General features: G+C 62.8%; 15 non-coding genes across 15 annotated transcripts; all 15 read left to right on the top strand.

Moving 5' to 3' along the window:
• The first annotated feature begins 918 nt into the window (after nt 1-918).
• LOC150044332 (small nucleolar RNA SNORD116) lies at nt 919-1,015 on the top strand. Its single transcript, XR_016533363.1, has one exon. It is a non-coding gene; the product is annotated as a small nucleolar RNA SNORD116 (small nucleolar RNA).
• A 624-nt stretch (nt 1,016-1,639) lies between these two features.
• Nucleotides 1,640-1,733, top strand: LOC150044331 (small nucleolar RNA SNORD116). Its single transcript, XR_016533310.1, has one exon. It is a non-coding gene; the product is annotated as a small nucleolar RNA SNORD116 (small nucleolar RNA).
• A 637-nt stretch (nt 1,734-2,370) lies between these two features.
• LOC150044330 (small nucleolar RNA SNORD116) lies at nt 2,371-2,465 on the top strand. Its single transcript, XR_016533265.1, has one exon. It is a non-coding gene; the product is annotated as a small nucleolar RNA SNORD116 (small nucleolar RNA).
• A 2,113-nt stretch (nt 2,466-4,578) lies between these two features.
• LOC150044329 (small nucleolar RNA SNORD116) lies at nt 4,579-4,675 on the top strand. The gene has a single exon (XR_016533362.1). It is a non-coding gene; the product is annotated as a small nucleolar RNA SNORD116 (small nucleolar RNA).
• Nucleotides 4,676-5,299: 624 nt separating this feature from the next.
• Nucleotides 5,300-5,393, top strand: LOC150044328 (small nucleolar RNA SNORD116). The gene has a single exon (XR_016533309.1). It is a non-coding gene; the product is annotated as a small nucleolar RNA SNORD116 (small nucleolar RNA).
• A 637-nt stretch (nt 5,394-6,030) lies between these two features.
• On the top strand, nt 6,031-6,125 carry LOC150044327 (small nucleolar RNA SNORD116). Its single transcript, XR_016533264.1, has one exon. It is a non-coding gene; the product is annotated as a small nucleolar RNA SNORD116 (small nucleolar RNA).
• A 1,950-nt stretch (nt 6,126-8,075) lies between these two features.
• LOC150044326 (small nucleolar RNA SNORD116) lies at nt 8,076-8,172 on the top strand. Its single transcript, XR_016533361.1, has one exon. It is a non-coding gene; the product is annotated as a small nucleolar RNA SNORD116 (small nucleolar RNA).
• A 624-nt stretch (nt 8,173-8,796) lies between these two features.
• On the top strand, nt 8,797-8,890 carry LOC150044325 (small nucleolar RNA SNORD116). Its single transcript, XR_016533308.1, has one exon. It is a non-coding gene; the product is annotated as a small nucleolar RNA SNORD116 (small nucleolar RNA).
• Nucleotides 8,891-9,527: 637 nt separating this feature from the next.
• LOC150044324 (small nucleolar RNA SNORD116) lies at nt 9,528-9,622 on the top strand. Its single transcript, XR_016533263.1, has one exon. It is a non-coding gene; the product is annotated as a small nucleolar RNA SNORD116 (small nucleolar RNA).
• A 1,950-nt stretch (nt 9,623-11,572) lies between these two features.
• On the top strand, nt 11,573-11,669 carry LOC150044323 (small nucleolar RNA SNORD116). The gene has a single exon (XR_016533360.1). It is a non-coding gene; the product is annotated as a small nucleolar RNA SNORD116 (small nucleolar RNA).
• A 624-nt stretch (nt 11,670-12,293) lies between these two features.
• LOC150044322 (small nucleolar RNA SNORD116) lies at nt 12,294-12,387 on the top strand. The gene has a single exon (XR_016533307.1). It is a non-coding gene; the product is annotated as a small nucleolar RNA SNORD116 (small nucleolar RNA).
• A 637-nt stretch (nt 12,388-13,024) lies between these two features.
• LOC150044321 (small nucleolar RNA SNORD116) lies at nt 13,025-13,119 on the top strand. The gene has a single exon (XR_016533262.1). It is a non-coding gene; the product is annotated as a small nucleolar RNA SNORD116 (small nucleolar RNA).
• A 1,950-nt stretch (nt 13,120-15,069) lies between these two features.
• Nucleotides 15,070-15,166, top strand: LOC150044320 (small nucleolar RNA SNORD116). The gene has a single exon (XR_016533358.1). It is a non-coding gene; the product is annotated as a small nucleolar RNA SNORD116 (small nucleolar RNA).
• Nucleotides 15,167-15,790: 624 nt separating this feature from the next.
• Nucleotides 15,791-15,884, top strand: LOC150044319 (small nucleolar RNA SNORD116). The gene has a single exon (XR_016533306.1). It is a non-coding gene; the product is annotated as a small nucleolar RNA SNORD116 (small nucleolar RNA).
• A 637-nt stretch (nt 15,885-16,521) lies between these two features.
• On the top strand, nt 16,522-16,616 carry LOC150044318 (small nucleolar RNA SNORD116). Its single transcript, XR_016533276.1, has one exon. It is a non-coding gene; the product is annotated as a small nucleolar RNA SNORD116 (small nucleolar RNA).
• The last annotated feature ends 285 nt before the right edge of the window (nt 16,617-16,901 follow it).

Genomic DNA, 16,901 nt, shown 5'->3' with positions numbered 1-16,901 from the left:
CTCCCAAGAGATTGCAGACAGCAGGCAGCTCAGCGTCCTCTGTCGCCAAGGGAAGTTGTAGGGACAGGCAGTTTCAGCGCCGGTGGGTTGGAGGAGTAGCAGGTTAGTGCCAGGCCTGTTGGGTCCTGTTGGGGGCCCAGAGCTGGTGGAAGAAGACAGGGTTCGAGTGACAGACAAGGGATGGATGTCTGTAGGTGGCGGGCAGCGATTTCGAGGCCCTGGCCCGAGAGCAGGTGGCCCTGTGAGATTACAGAGGACTGGCTCCACACCAGCGCATAGGTCCACCCGCACCCACCCACAGAGGTGCGAGGGCAAACGCGCGCGTACCCACACACACACCCACGCACACGCATGCAGGCACTCTCTCACGCACGCACCCACGCACACATGCACACGCAGTCACAAAGGCACACGCATACCCCCACACACAGGGCCCCACGAACGGCTTGGTGCACCAGGAGCGTCCGTGCTCATGGATGTGACGAACCCCTTGAGGGTTGGACAGGAAAGTCGAAGAGAGTTACGGATGTGGGGCCTGCGGCGCGTTGGCGTGACGGGTCGGCCTGTGGCCTTGGTCCTTTACTCAACGGGGCTCTTGTTTTGTCTTGGCTCCCAGGCGCTGATGTCTCCGGGCACCTTAAGTCTCTGGGGCCACAGGTTGGCCGCGGGGCCCAGGGAGCAGTGTAAGGTTGAAGCGGCGCGAGTTGCCGGCCTGCTGCGAGTCCGGCCCTGGCCAGTGCATCGCCCCAAGGAGAGGAAGGTAAGCCTCCCTGTGCCCAACGCGCTTGCGTTGACCTTGGGGTGCGGGTGGGAGCCGCTCACGGCTTGCCACTTGGCGTAGCAAGACGATGGCCTGCCCAGTGCCGCCCGCGCCAGCCAAGCTTGCCGTGTCCTGCTTGGCACCCAGAGGATGTGCTCGGATCGATGATGATTCCCCAAAAAAAACATTCCTTGGAAAAGCTGAACAAAATGAGTGAAAACTCATTCCCGTCTCACGCATCGGTGACTGAGGTCCAGCACTTTTGCATGACACAGCTAGTGTAGGGGAGAGGAAGGTGTAGTCCTTCCTGACATCCATGCGCCACCCGAAGGCAGCTCTGCACAGGTACCCGGCCATGGGGCTAAGAAGTCCTGGCACCCACCCCTCCTCGAGTGGAGGGTCACACACCGATGGCACGGTGTGCCTCGGCCCCCGTGCCCACGATCTTGACGACCCCCCCGGGGGGCCCCAGAGGAGAGTGTTAGACAGCTAGGGACCTGGGACCCACGGAGGGTTGGCGCCGACCGGTCAGCCTACAGCCTCGGTGCTTTACTCAACGGCGCTTTTGTTGTGCCTTCTGACCCCAGGCGCTGATGTCCCAGGACGCCTTGATTCGGTGGTGCCAGCCCCAGGGAGCCGTGTAACCTCGAAGCGGCCCAAGACGCCAGGCCTGCTGTGGATCCGGTCCTGGGCAGTGCATCGCCCCCGAGGAGAGGAAGGTAAGCCTCCCTGTGCCCAACGCGCTTGCGTTGACCTTGGGGTGCGGGTGGGAGCCGCTCCCGGCTTGCCAGTTGGCCTTGCAACACAACGGCCTGCCCCGGGCTGCTTGCGCCAGCCAAGCCTGCCGTGTCCTGCATTAGACACAGAGATGATATGCTTGGATCGATGATGACTCGCCAGCAAACATTCCTTGGAATAGCTGAACAAAATGAGTGAAAACTCTTTCCCGCCACGACGTCGGTGACTGAGATCCAGAACGTTTGAACGTCACAGCTAGTGTAGGGGAGAGGAAGGTGTAGTCCTTACTAACATACATGCACCACACGAAGGCAGCTCTGCAGAGGTACCCGGCCATGGGGCTAAGAAGCCCTGGGACCCTTCCTTTCTCCAGTGGGGGTCCCACACCGATGGCATGGCGTGCCTCGGGCACCCGAGCCCCTGATCTTGACGACCCCTCGGAGGGCCGCAGAGGAGAGTGTTAGACAGCTAGGGACCTGGGGACCCACGGAGAGTTGGCGCCGACCGGTCAGCCTACAGCCGCGGTCCTTTACTCAGCGGTGCTCTTGTTTTGACTTGTGTGGGCAGGCGCTGATGTCCCAGGACGCCTTGATTCGGCGGGGCCGCAGGTTGGCCGCCGCGCCAGGCAGCCGTGTACCCCGGAAGCGGCGCGAGACACCCGGCGCGCTGCGGGTCCGGCCCTGGCCACTGCATCGCCCCAAGGACAGGAAGGTAAGCCTTTCCTGTGCCCAACGGGCTTGCGTTGACCTTGGTGCGGGTGGGAGCCGCTCACGGCTTGCCACTTGGCGTTGCAAGAGAATGGCCTGCCCGGCGCCGCCTGCGCCGGCCAAGCTTGCCATGTCGTGCTTCGCGCACAGAGCATGTGTGTGCCTGGATCGATGATGACTCCCCCAAATAACATTCCTTGGAAGCTGAACAAAATGAGTGAGAACTCTATAACCGTCCTTCTCATCGGTGACTGAGGTCCAGCACTCGGCTTTCCTCAGGCCGTGTAGGGAGTGGGGCCCGCCCGACTGGCAGTCACGCACATTCTTCCCACCTGCCAGGCGCGCTGGCTCCACACCGCCTCCCCGGCACTCCGACCTTGCCCTGCTTTGGCTGCTCTGGGTTGTGTAGACGCCCAAGGGGCCGGTTTGTTTGGCTGGGGCTCAGAGGCAGCCCATGCCCACCAAGGGTATCCCTGGCCTTTGGCCTGCTGAGCTGTGGTGGGCGGCCAGTGGGCTGTCCCCGGGGAGGAAGAGGTGGAGGAGTCTAGGTGTTTTCCAAGAGAGCTCTTGGCAAATGGCGCCCCCGGGGGCGTGCCATGACCAGAAGTGTGGTCTCGAGTTCTTGTTGCTCAAGGTCTGTGCCTGTGGTGTGGGCTAGCCCACGGCCCCAGGCTGGACGCTGGTGGCCCGGGGACTCCCAGTGTTTGGTGTGCCAGCACTGCGGTTGCCCAGAGTTTCGTGGTAGTGGGTAGCAGGAAGAGGAGCCTGTGTTCGGGTGGATAGTGGAGCCTCCTCGGTGAGGAGTGGGTGCGTGGTTTCTTCTGGGGGCGTGCGTGGGGCCCGGGTTTGGTTGTCCGGTTGCAGTGGCCGGGGCCGAGTTGCGAGTTGGAGTTGTGCTGGAGTGGGGGAGCTCGTCTCCTTGTTTGTGCTCTGCCCCTTGTCCAGTTGGAGTTGGTGTCATCGGGTGTGGGTCAGAGCTTCCTGCCATGCCCTGGTGGGCAGTCAGACCGGGACTAGGCTGCTGCGAGGCCAAGGAGTGGCTTGAGGCCAGAGTGCAGGGCCAGAAAGAGCCTGCCTGCTGAGGTTAGGCCTGGTTTCGGGACCGCTGTGCGGGGAGTGCCTTGTAGTGGCGGCCAGCCCTCTGTCCCGTTGGGAACCTCCGCCTTCCGTGGAGGCCGTGGAGGGGTGCGGGATTGAGGCAGAGGAGTCCAGCGGCCGGCCCCGGGCTTGTGTCCTAGTTCTCAGTGCAGCACGGTCCTTGCCCCAAGACTGGCACTGTGGCAGGCGACCCCAGCCTTGTAGCCTCTTTGCCTCGCGGTCAGGATAGGCAGAGTGGGCAGCAGGCCTTGGGCTGGCTCGGTCTAGGCTAGCAGGCCAACAGCCATCGATGCTGAGGGTTGGGTGGCTGTGGACAGGCTCTGTACTAATATCAGGCAAGGCCTTGTGTTTTGGGGCTCCCAAGAGATTGCAGACAGCAGGCAGCTCAGCGTCCTCTGTCGCCAAGGGAAGTTGTAGGGACAGGCAGTTTCAGCGCCGGTGGGTTGGAGGAGTAGCAGGTTAGTGCCAGGCCTGTTGGGTCCTGTTGGGGGCCCAGAGCTGGTGGAAGAAGACAGGGTTCGAGTGACAGACAAGGGATGGATGTCTGTAGGTGGCGGACGGCGATTTCGAGGCCCTGGCCCGAGAGCAGGTGGCCCTGTGAGATTACAGAGGACTGGCTCCACACCACCGCATAGGTCCACCCGCACCCACCCACAGAGGTGCGAGGGCAAACGCGCGCGTACCCACACACACACCCACGCACACGCATGCAGGCACTCTCTCACGCACGCACCCACGCACACATGCACACGCAGTCACAAAGGCACACGCATACCCCCACACACAGGGCCCCACGAACGGCTTGGTGCACCAGGAGCGTCCGTGCTCATGGATGTGACGAACCCCTTGAGGGTTGGACAGGAAAGTCGAAGAGAGTTACGGATGTGGGGCCTGCGGCGCGTTGGCGTGACGGGTCGGCCTGTGGCCTTGGTCCTTTACTCAACGGGGCTCTTGTTTTGTCTTGGCTCCCAGGCGCTGATGTCTCCGGGCACCTTAAGTCTCTGGGGCCACAGGTTGGCCGCGGGGCCCAGGGAGCAGTGTAAGGTTGAAGCGGCGCGAGTTGCCCGGCCTGCTGCGGGTCCGGCCCTGGCCAGTGCATCGCCCCAAGGAGAGGAAGGTAAGCCTCCCTGTGCCCAACGCGCTTGCGTTGACCTTGGGGTGCGGGTGGGAGCCGCTCACGGCTTGCCACTTGGCGTAGCAAGACGATGGCCTGCCCAGTGCCGCCCGCGCCAGCCAAGCTTGCCGTGTCCTGCTTGGCACCCAGAGGATGTGCTCGGATCGATGATGATTCCCCAAAAAAAACATTCCTTGGAAAAGCTGAACAAAATGAGTGAAAACTCATTCCCGTCTCACGCATCGGTGACTGAGGTCCAGCACTTTTGCATGACACAGCTAGTGTAGGGGAGAGGAAGGTGTAGTCCTTCCTGACATCCATGCGCCACCCGAAGGCAGCTCTGCACAGGTACCCGGCCATGGGGCTAAGAAGTCCTGGCACCCACCCCTCCTCGAGTGGAGGGTCACACACCGATGGCACGGTGTGCCTCGGCCCCCGTGCCCACGATCTTGACGACCCCCCCGGGGGGCCCCAGAGGAGAGTGTTAGACAGCTAGGGACCTGGGACCCACGGAGGGTTGGCGCCGACCGGTCAGCCTACAGCCTCGGTGCTTTACTCAACGGCGCTTTTGTTGTGCCTTCTGACCCCAGGCGCTGATGTCCCAGGACGCCTTGATTCGGTGGTGCCAGCCCCAGGGAGCCGTGTAACCTCGAAGCGGCCCAAGACGCCAGGCCTGCTGTGGATCCGGTCCTGGGCAGTGCATCGCCCCCGAGGAGAGGAAGGTAAGCCTCCCTGTGCCCAACGCGCTTGCGTTGACCTTGGGGTGCGGGTGGGAGCCGCTCCCGGCTTGCCAGTTGGCCTTGCAACACAACGGCCTGCCCCGGGCTGCTTGCGCCAGCCAAGCCTGCCGTGTCCTGCATTAGACACAGAGATGATATGCTTGGATCGATGATGACTCGCCAGCAAACATTCCTTGGAATAGCTGAACAAAATGAGTGAAAACTCTTTCCCGCCACGACGTCGGTGACTGAGATCCAGAACGTTTGAACGTCACAGCTAGTGTAGGGGAGAGGAAGGTGTAGTCCTTACTAACATACATGCACCACACGAAGGCAGCTCTGCAGAGGTACCCGGCCATGGGGCTAAGAAGCCCTGGGACCCTTCCTTTCTCCAGTGGGGGTCCCACACCGATGGCATGGCGTGCCTCGGGCACCCGAGCCCCTGATCTTGACGACCCCTCGGAGGGCCGCAGAGGAGAGTGTTAGACAGCTAGGGACCTGGGGACCCACGGAGAGTTGGCGCCGACCGGTCAGCCTACAGCCGCGGTCCTTTACTCAACGGTGCTCTTGTTTTGCCTTGTGTGGGCAGGCGCTGATGTCCCAGGACGCCTTGATTCGGCGGGGCCGCAGGTTGGCCGCCGCGCCAGGCAGCCGTGTACCCCGGAAGCGGCGCGAGACACCCGGCGCGCTGCGGGTCCGGCCCTGGCCAGTGCATCGCCCCAAGGACAGGAAGGTAAGCCTTTCCTGTGCCCAACGGGCTTGCGTTGACCTTGGTGCGGGTGGGAGCCGCTCACGGCTTGCCACTTGGCGTTGCAAGACAATGGCCTGCCCGGCGCCGCCTGCGCCGGCCAAGCTTGCCATGTCGTGCTTCGCGCACAGAGCATGTGTGTGCCTGGATCGATGATGACTCCCCCAAATAACATTCCTTGGAAGCTGAACAAAATGAGTGAGAACTCTATAACCGTCCTTCTCATCGGTGACTGAGGTCCAGCACTCGGCTTTCCTCAGGCCGTGTAGGGAGTGGGGCCCGCCCGACTGGCAGTCACGCACATTCTTCCCACCTGCCAGGCGCGCTGGCTCCACACCGCCTCCCCGGCACTCCGACCTTGCCCTGCTTTGGCTGCTCTGGGTTGTGTAGACGCCCAAGGGGCCGGTTTGTTTGGCTGGGGCTCAGAGGCAGCCCATGCCCACCAAGGGTATCCCTGGCCTTTGGCCTGCTGAGCTGTGGCGGGCGGCCAGTGGGCTGTCCCCGGGGAGGAAGAGGTGGAGGAGTCTAGGTGTTTTCCAAGAGAGCTCTTGGCAAATGGTGCCCCCGGGGGCGTGCCATGACCAGAAGTGTGGTCTCGAGTTCTTGTTGCTCAAGGTCTGTGCCTGTGGTGTGGGCTAGCCCACGTCCCCAGGCTGGACGCTGGTGGCCCGGGGACTCCCAGTGTTTGGTGTGCCAGCACTGCGGTTGCCCAGAGTTTCGTGGTAGTGGGTAGCAGGAAGAGGAGCCTGTGTTCCGGCTCCAGTTGGAGTTGGTGTCATCGGGTGTGGGTCAGAGCTTCCTGCCAGGCCCTGGTGGGCAGTCAGACCGGGACTAGGCTGCTGCGAGGCCAAGGAGTGGCTTGAGGCCAGAGTGCAGGGCCAGAAAGAGCCTGCCTGCTGAGGTTAGGCCTGGTTTCGGGACCGCTGTGCGGGGAGTGCCTTGTAGTGGCGGCCAGCCCTCTGTCCCGTTGGGAACCTCCGCCTTCCGTGGAGGCCGTGGAGGGGTGCGGGATTGAGGCAGAGGAGTCCAGCGGCCGGCCCCGGGCTTGTGTCCTAGTTCTCAGTGCAGCACGGTCCTTGCCCCAAGACTGGCACTGTGGCAGGCGACCCCAGCCTTGTAGCCTCTTTGCCTCGCGGTCAGGATAGGCAGAGTGGGCAGCAGGCCTTGGGCTGGCTCAGTCTAGGCTAGCAGGCCAACAGCCATCGATGCTGAGGGTTGGGTGGCTGTGGACAGGCTCTGTACTAATATCAGGCAAGGCCTTGTGTTTTGGGGCTCCCAGGAGATTGCAGACAGCAGGCAGCTCAGCGTCCTCTGTCGCCAAGGGAAGTTGTAGGGACAGGCAGTTTCAGCGCCGGTGGGTTGGAGGAGTAGCAGGTTAGTGCCAGGCCTGTTGGGTCCTGTTGGGGGCCCAGAGCTGGTGGAAGAAGACAGGGTTCGAGTGACAGACAAGGGATGGATGTCTGTAGGTGGCGGGCAGCGATTTCGAGGCCCTGGCCCGAGAGCAGGTGGCCCCGTGAGATTACAGAGGACTGGCTCCACACCAGCGCATAGGTCCACCCGCACCCACCCACAGAGGTGCGAGGGCAAACGCGCGCGTACCCACACACACACCCACGCACACGCATGCAGGCACTCTCTCACGCACGCACCCACGCACACATGCACACGCAGTCACAAAGGCACACGCATACCCCCACACACAGGGCCCCACGAACGGCTTGGTGCACCAGGAGCGTCCGTGCTCATGGATGTGACGAACCCCTTGAGGGTTGGACAGGAAAGTCGAAGAGAGTTACGGATGTGGGGCCTGCGGCGCGTTGGCGTGACGGGTCGGCCTGTGGCCTTGGTCCTTTACTCAACGGGGCTCTTGTTTTGTCTTGGCTCCCAGGCGCTGATGTCTCCGGGCACCTTAAGTCTCTGGGGCCACAGGTTGGCCGCGGGGCCCAGGGAGCAGTGTAAGGTTGAAGCGGCGCGAGTTGCCCGGCCTGCTGCGGGTCCGGCCCTGGCCAGTGCATCGCCCCAAGGAGAGGAAGGTAAGCCTCCCTGTGCCCAACGCGCTTGCGTTGACCTTGGGGTGCGGGTGGGAGCCGCTCACGGCTTGCCACTTGGCGTAGCAAGACGATGGCCTGCCCAGTGCCGCCCGCGCCAGCCAAGCTTGCCGTGTCCTGCTTGGCACCCAGAGGATGTGCTCGGATCGATGATGATTCCCCAAAAAAAACATTCCTTGGAAAAGCTGAACAAAATGAGTGAAAACTCATTCCCGTCTCACGCATCGGTGACTGAGGTCCAGCACTTTTGCATGACACAGCTAGTGTAGGGGAGAGGAAGGTGTAGTCCTTCCTGACATCCATGCGCCACCCGAAGGCAGCTCTGCACAGGTACCCGGCCATGGGGCTAAGAAGTCCTGGCACCCACCCCTCCTCGAGTGGAGGGTCACACACCGATGGCACGGTGTGCCTCGGCCCCCGTGCCCACGATCTTGACGACCCCCCCGGGGGGCCCCAGAGGAGAGTGTTAGACAGCTAGGGACCTGGGACCCACGGAGGGTTGGCGCCGACCGGTCAGCCTACAGCCTCGGTGCTTTACTCAACGGCGCTTTTGTTGTGCCTTCTGACCCCAGGCGCTGATGTCCCAGGACGCCTTGATTCGGTGGTGCCAGCCCCAGGGAGCCGTGTAACCTCGAAGCGGCCCAAGACGCCAGGCCTGCTGTGGATCCGGTCCTGGGCAGTGCATCGCCCCCGAGGAGAGGAAGGTAAGCCTCCCTGTGCCCAACGCGCTTGCGTTGACCTTGGGGTGCGGGTGGGAGCCGCTCCCGGCTTGCCAGTTGGCCTTGCAACACAACGGCCTGCCCCGGGCTGCTTGCGCCAGCCAAGCCTGCCGTGTCCTGCATTAGACACAGAGATGATATGCTTGGATCGATGATGACTCGCCAGCAAACATTCCTTGGAATAGCTGAACAAAATGAGTGAAAACTCTTTCCCGCCACGACGTCGGTGACTGAGATCCAGAACGTTTGAACGTCACAGCTAGTGTAGGGGAGAGGAAGGTGTAGTCCTTACTAACATACATGCACCACACGAAGGCAGCTCTGCAGAGGTACCCGGCCATGGGGCTAAGAAGCCCTGGGACCCTTCCTTTCTCCAGTGGGGGTCCCACACCGATGGCATGGCGTGCCTCGGGCACCCGAGCCCCTGATCTTGACGACCCCTCGGAGGGCCGCAGAGGAGAGTGTTAGACAGCTAGGGACCTGGGGACCCACGGAGAGTTGGCGCCGACCGGTCAGCCTACAGCCGCGGTCCTTTACTCAACGGTGCTCTTGTTTTGCCTTGTGTGGGCAGGCGCTGATGTCCCAGGACGCCTTGATTCGGCGGGGCCGCAGGTTGGCCGCCGCGCCAGGCAGCCGTGTACCCCGGAAGCGGCGCGAGACACCCGGCGCGCTGCGGGTCCGGCCCTGGCCAGTGCATCGCCCCAAGGACAGGAAGGTAAGCCTTTCCTGTGCCCAACGGGCTTGCGTTGACCTTGGTGCGGGTGGGAGCCGCTCACGGCTTGCCACTTGGCGTTGCAAGACAATGGCCTGCCCGGCGCCGCCTGCGCCGGCCAAGCTTGCCATGTCGTGCTTCGCGCACAGAGAATGTGTGTGCCTGGATCGATGATGACTCCCCCAAATAACATTCCTTGGAAGCTGAACAAAATGAGTGAGAACTCTATAACCGTCCTTCTCATCGGTGACTGAGGTCCAGCACTCGGCTTTCCTCAGGCCGTGTAGGGAGTGGGGCCCGCCCGACTGGCAGTCACGCACATTCTTCCCACCTGCCAGGCGCGCTGGCTCCACACCGCCTCCCCGGCACTCCGACCTTGCCCTGCTTTGGCTGCTCTGGGTTGTGTAGACGCCCAAGGGGCCGGTTTGTTTGGCTGGGGCTCAGAGGCAGCCCATGCCCACCAAGGGTATCCCTGGCCTTTGGCCTGCTGAGCTGTGGCGGGCGGCCAGTGGGCTGTCCCCGGGGAGGAAGAGGTGGAGGAGTCTAGGTGTTTTCCAAGAGAGCTCTTGGCAAATGGCGCCCCCGGGGGCGTGCCATGACCAGAAGTGTGGTCTCGAGTTCTTGTTGCTCAAGGTCTGTGCCTGTGGTGTGGGCTAGCCCACGTCCCCAGGCTGGACGCTGGTGGCCCGGGGACTCCCAGTGTTTGGTGTGCCAGCACTGCGGTTGCCCAGAGTTTCGTGGTAGTGGGTAGCAGGAAGAGGAGCCTGTGTTCGGGCTCCAGTTGGAGTTGGTGTCATTGGGTGTGGGTCAGAGCTTCCTGCCATGCCCTGGTGGGCAGTCAGACCGGGACTAGGCTGCTGCGAGGCCAAGGAGTGGCTTGAGGCCAGAGTGCAGGGCCAGAAAGAGCCTGCCTGCTGAGGTTAGGCCTGGTTTCGGGACCGCTGTGCGGGGAGTGCCTTGTAGTGGCGGCCAGCCCTCTGTCCCGTTGGGAACCTCCGCCTTCCGTGGAGGCCGTGGAGGGGTGCGGGATTGAGGCAGAGGAGTCCAGCGGCCGGCCCCGGGCTTGTGTCCTAGTTCTCAGTGCAGCACGGTCCTTGCCCCAAGACTGGCACTGTGGCAGGCGACCCCAGCCTTGTAGCCTCTTTGCCTCGCGGTCAGGATAGGCAGAGTGGGCAGCAGGCCTTGGGCTGGCTCAGTCTAGGCTAGCAGGCCAACAGCCATCGATGCTGAGGGTTGGGTGGCTGTGGACAGGCTCTGTACTAATATCAGGCAAGGCCTTGTGTTTTGGGGCTCCCAGGAGATTGCAGACAGCAGGCAGCTCAGCGTCCTCTGTCGCCAAGGGAAGTTGTAGGGACAGGCAGTTTCAGCGCCGGTGGGTTGGAGGAGTAGCAGGTTAGTGCCAGGCCTGTTGGGTCCTGTTGGGGGCCCAGAGCTGGTGGAAGAAGACAGGGTTCGAGTGACAGACAAGGGATGGATGTCTGTAGGTGGCGGGCAGCGATTTCGAGGCCCTGGCCCGAGAGCAGGTGGCCCCGTGAGATTACAGAGGACTGGCTCCACACCAGCGCATAGGTCCACCCGCACCCACCCACAGAGGTGCGAGGGCAAACGCGCGCGTACCCACACACACACCCACGCACACGCATGCAGGCACTCTCTCACGCACGCACCCACGCACACATGCACACGCAGTCACAAAGGCACACGCATACCCCCACACACAGGGCCCCACGAACGGCTTGGTGCACCAGGAGCGTCCGTGCTCATGGATGTGACGAACCCCTTGAGGGTTGGACAGGAAAGTCGAAGAGAGTTACGGATGTGGGGCCTGCGGCGCGTTGGCGTGACGGGTCGGCCTGTGGCCTTGGTCCTTTACTCAACGGGGCTCTTGTTTTGTCTTGGCTCCCAGGCGCTGATGTCTCCGGGCACCTTAAGTCTCTGGGGCCACAGGTTGGCCGCGGGGCCCAGGGAGCAGTGTAAGGTTGAAGCGGCGCGAGTTGCCCGGCCTGCTGCGGGTCCGGCCCTGGCCAGTGCATCGCCCCAAGGAGAGGAAGGTAAGCCTCCCTGTGCCCAAAGCGCTTGCGTTGACCTTGGGGTGCGGGTGGGAGCCGCTCACGGCTTGCCACTTGGCGTAGCAAGACGATGGCCTGCCCAGTGCCGCCCGCGCCAGCCAAGCTTGCCGTGTCCTGCTTGGCACCCAGAGGATGTGCTCGGATCGATGATGATTCCCCAAAAAAAACATTCCTTGGAAAAGCTGAACAAAATGAGTGAAAACTCATTCCCGTCTCACGCATCGGTGACTGAGGTCCAGCACTTTTGCATGACACAGCTAGTGTAGGGGAGAGGAAGGTGTAGTCCTTCCTGACATCCATGCGCCACCCGAAGGCAGCTCTGCACAGGTACCCGGCCATGGGGCTAAGAAGTCCTGGCACCCACCCCTCCTCGAGTGGAGGGTCACACACCGATGGCACGGTGTGCCTCGGCCCCCGTGCCCACGATCTTGACGACCCCCCCGGGGGGCCCCAGAGGAGAGTGTTAGACAGCTAGGGACCTGGGACCCACGGAGGGTTGGCGCCGACCGGTCAGCCTACAGCCTCGGTGCTTTACTCAACGGCGCTTTTGTTGTGCCTTCTGACCCCAGGCGCTGATGTCCCAGGACGCCTTGATTCGGTGGTGCCAGCCCCAGGGAGCCGTGTAACCTCGAAGCGGCCCAAGACGCCAGGCCTGCTGTGGATCCGGTCCTGGGCAGTGCATCGCCCCCGAGGAGAGGAAGGTAAGCCTCCCTGTGCCCAACGCGCTTGCGTTGACCTTGGGGTGCGGGTGGGAGCCGCTCCCGGCTTGCCAGTTGGCCTTGCAACACAACGGCCTGCCCCGGGCTGCTTGCGCCAGCCAAGCCTGCCGTGTCCTGCATTAGACACAGAGATGATATGCTTGGATCGATGATGACTCGCCAGCAAACATTCCTTGGAATAGCTGAACAAAATGAGTGAAAACTCTTTCCCGCCACGACGTCGGTGACTGAGATCCAGAACGTTTGAACGTCACAGCTAGTGTAGGGGAGAGGAAGGTGTAGTCCTTACTAACATACATGCACCACACGAAGGCAGCTCTGCAGAGGTACCCGGCCATGGGGCTAAGAAGCCCTGGGACCCTTCCTTTCTCCAGTGGGGGTCCCACACCGATGGCATGGCGTGCCTCGGGCACCCGAGCCCCTGATCTTGACGACCCCTCGGAGGGCCGCAGAGGAGAGTGTTAGACAGCTAGGGACCTGGGGACCCACGGAGAGTTGGCGCCGACCGGTCAGCCTACAGCCGCGGTCCTTTACTCAACGGTGCTCTTGTTTTGCCTTGTGTGGGCAGGCGCTGATGTCCCAGGACGCCTTGATTCGGCGGGGCCGCAGGTTGGCCGCCGCGCCAGGCAGCCGTGTACCCCGGAAGCGGCGCGAGACACCCGGCGCGCTGCGGGTCCGGCCCTGGCCAGTGCATCGCCCCAAGGACAGGAAGGTAAGCCTTTCCTGTGCCCAACGGGCTTGCGTTGACCTTGGTGCGGGTGGGAGCCGCTCACGGCTTGCCACTTGGCGTTGCAAGACAATGGCCTGCCCGGCGCCGCCTGCGCCGGCCAAGCTTGCCATGTCGTGCTTCGCGCACAGAGAATGTGTGTGCCTGGATCGATGATGACTCCCCCAAATAACATTCCTTGGAAGCTGAACAAAATGAGTGAGAACTCTATAACCGTCCTTCTCATCGGTGACTGAGGTCCAGCACTCGGCTTTCCTCAGGCCGTGTAGGGAGTGGGGCCCGCCCGACTGGCAGTCACGCACATTCTTCCCACCTGCCAGGCGCGCTGGCTCCACACCGCCTCCCCGGCACTCCGACCTTGCCCTGCTTTGGCTGCTCTGGGTTGTGTAGACGCCCAAGGGGCCGGTTTGTTTGGCTGGGGCTCAGAGGCAGCCCATGCCCACCAAGGGTATCCCTGGCCTTTGGCCTGCTGAGCTGTGGCGGGCGGCCAGTGGGCTGTCCCCGGGGAGGAAGAGGTGGAGGAGTCTAGGTGTTTTCCAAGAGAGCTCTTGGCAAATGGTGCCCCCGGGGGCGTGCCATGACCAGAAGTGTGGTCTCGAGTTCTTGTTGCTCAAGGTCTGTGCCTGTGGTGTGGGCTAGCCCACGTCCCCAGGCTGGACGCTGGTGGCCCGGGGACTCCCAGTGTTTGGTGTGCCAGCACTGCGGTTGCCCAGAGTTTCGTGGTAGTGGGTAGCAGGAAGAGGAGCCTGTGTTCCGGCTCCAGTTGGAGTTGGTGTCATCGGGTGTGGGTCAGAGCTTCCTGCCAGGCCCTGGTGGGCAGTCAGACCGGGACTAGGCTGCTGCGAGGCCAAGGAGTGGCTTGAGGCCAGAGTGCAGGGCCAGAAAGAGCCTGCCTGCTGAGGTTAGGCCTGGTTTCGGGACCGCTGTGCGGGGAGTGCCTTGTAGTGGCGGCCAGCCCTCTGTCCCGTTGGGAACCTCCGCCTTCCGTGGAGGCCGTGGAGGGGTGCGGGATTGAGGCAGAGGAGTCCAGCGGCCGGCCCCGGGCTTGTGTCCTAGTTCTCAGTGCAGCACGGTCCTTGCCCCAAGACTGGCACTGTGGCAGGCGACCCCAGCCTTGTAGCCTCTTTGCCTCGCGGTCAGGATAGGCAGAGTGGGCAGCAGGCCTTGGGCTGGCTCAGTCTAGGCTAGCAGGCCAACAGCCATCGATGCTGAGGGTTGGGTGGCTGTGGACAGGCTCTGTACTAATATCAGGCAAGGCCTTGTGTTTTGGGGCTCCCAGGAGATTGCAGACAGCAGGCAGCTCAGCGTCCTCTGTCGCCAAGGGAAGTTGTAGGGACAGGCAGTTTCAGCGCCGGTGGGTTGGAGGAGTAGCAGGTTAGTGCCAGGCCTGTTGGGTCCTGTTGGGGGCCCAGAGCTGGTGGAAGAAGACAGGGTTCGAGTGACAGACAAGGGATGGATGTCTGTAGGTGGCGGGCAGCGATTTCGAGGCCCTGGCCCGAGAGCAGGTGGCCCCGTGAGATTACAGAGGACTGGCTCCACACCAGCGCATAGGTCCACCCGCACCCACCCACAGAGGTGCGAGGGCAAACGCGCGCGTACCCACACACACACCCACGCACACGCATGCAGGCACTCTCTCACGCACGCACCCACGCACACATGCACACGCAGTCACAAAGGCACACGCATACCCCCCCACACAGGGCCCCACGAACGGCTTGGTGCACCAGGAGCGTCCGTGCTCATGGATGTGACGAACCCCTTGAGGGTTGGACAGGAAAGTCGAAGAGAGTTACGGATGTGGGGCCTGCGGCGCGTTGGCGTGACGGGTCGGCCTGTGGCCTTGGTCCTTTACTCAACGGGGCTCTTGTTTTGTCTTGGCTCCCAGGCGCTGATGTCTCCGGGCACCTTAAGTCTCTGGGGCCACAGGTTGGCCGCGGGGCCCAGGGAGCAGTGTAAGGTTGAAGCGGCGCGAGTTGCCCGGCCTGCTGCGGGTCCGGCCCTGGCCAGTGCATCGCCCCAAGGAGAGGAAGGTAAGCCTCCCTGTGCCCAACGCGCTTGCGTTGACCTTGGGGTGCGGGTGGGAGCCGCTCACGGCTTGCCACTTGGCGTAGCAAGACGATGGCCTGCCCAGTGCCGCCCGCGCCAGCCAAGCTTGCCGTGTCCTGCTTGGCACCCAGAGGATGTGCTCGGATCGATGATGATTCCCCAAAAAAAACATTCCTTGGAAAAGCTGAACAAAATGAGTGAAAACTCATTCCCGTCTCACGCATCGGTGACTGAGGTCCAGCACTTTTGCATGACACAGCTAGTGTAGGGGAGAGGAAGGTGTAGTCCTTCCTGACATCCATGCGCCACCCGAAGGCAGCTCTGCACAGGTACCCGGCCATGGGGCTAAGAAGTCCTGGCACCCACCCCTCCTCGAGTGGAGGGTCACACACCGATGGCACGGTGTGCCTCGGCCCCCGTGCCCACGATCTTGACGACCCCCCCGGGGGGCCCCAGAGGAGAGTGTTAGACAGCTAGGGACCTGGGACCCACGGAGGGTTGGCGCCGACCGGTCAGCCTACAGCCTCGGTGCTTTACTCAACGGCGCTTTTGTTGTGCCTTCTGACCCCAGGCGCTGATGTCCCAGGACGCCTTGATTCGGTGGTGCCAGCCCCAGGGAGCCGTGTAACCTCGAAGCGGCCCAAGACGCCAGGCCTGCTGTGGATCCGGTCCTGGGCAGTGCATCGCCCCCGAGGAGAGGAAGGTAAGCCTCCCTGTGCCCAACGCGCTTGCGTTGACCTTGGGGTGCGGGTGGGAGCCGCTCCCGGCTTGCCAGTTGGCCTTGCAACACAACGGCCTGCCCCGGGCTGCTTGCGCCAGCCAAGCCTGCCGTGTCCTGCATTAGACACAGAGATGATATGCTTGGATCGATGATGACTCGCCAGCAAACATTCCTTGGAATAGCTGAACAAAATGAGTGAAAACTCTTTCCCGCCACGACGTCGGTGACTGAGATCCAGAACGTTTGAACGTCACAGCTAGTGTAGGGGAGAGGAAGGTGTAGTCCTTACTAACATACATGCACCACACGAAGGCAGCTCTGCAGAGGTACCCGGCCATGGGGCTAAGAAGCCCTGGGACCCTTCCTTTCTCCAGTGGGGGTCCCACACCGATGGCATGGCGTGCCTCGGGCACCCGAGCCCCTGATCTTGACGACCCCTCGGAGGGCCGCAGAGGAGAGTGTTAGACAGCTAGGGACCTGGGGACCCACGGAGAGTTGGCGCCGACCGGTCAGCCTACAGCCGCGGTCCTTTACTCAACGGTGCTCTTGTTTTGCCTTGTGTGGGCAGGCGCTGATGTCCCAGGACGCCTTGATTCGGCGGGGCCGCAGGTTGGCCGCCGCGCCAGGCAGCCGTGTACCCCGGAAGCGGCGCGAGACACCCGGCGCGCTGCGGGTCCGGCCCTGGCCAGTGCATCGCCCCAAGGACAGGAAGGTAAGCCTTTCCTGTGCCCAACGGGCTTGCGTTGACCTTGGTGCGGGTGGGAGCCGCTCACGGCTTGCCACTTGGCGTTGCAAGACAATGGCCTGCCCGGCGCCGCCTGCGCCGGCCAAGCTTGCCATGTCGTGCTTCGCGCACAGAGAATGTGTGTGCCTGGATCGATGATGACTCCCCCAAATAACATTCCTTGGAAGCTGAACAAAATGAGTGAGAACTCTATAACCATCCTTCTCATCGGTGACTGAGGTCCAGCACTCGGCTTTCCTCAGGCCGTGTAGGGAGTGGGGCCCGCCCGACTGGCAGTCACGCACATTCTTCCCACCTGCCAGGCGCGCTGGCTCCACACCGCCTCCCCGGCACTCCGACCTTGCCCTGCTTTGGCTGCTCTGGGTTGTGTAGACGCCCAAGGGGCCGGTTTGTTTGGCTGGGGCTCAGAGGCAGCCCATGCCCACCAAGGGTATCCCTGGCCTTTGGCCTGCTGAGCTGTGGCGGGCGGCCAGTGGGCTGTCCCCGGGGAGGAAGAGGTGGAGGAGTC

This window comes from Megascapheus bottae, chromosome 30 (genome assembly GCF_031878675.1).
Source record: "Megascapheus bottae isolate mThoBot1 chromosome 30, mThoBot2.hap1, whole genome shotgun sequence".
NCBI classification, from domain to species: domain Eukaryota; kingdom Metazoa; phylum Chordata; class Mammalia; order Rodentia; family Geomyidae; genus Megascapheus; species Megascapheus bottae.
This window is presented reverse-complemented; position numbering and strand designations above follow the sequence as displayed.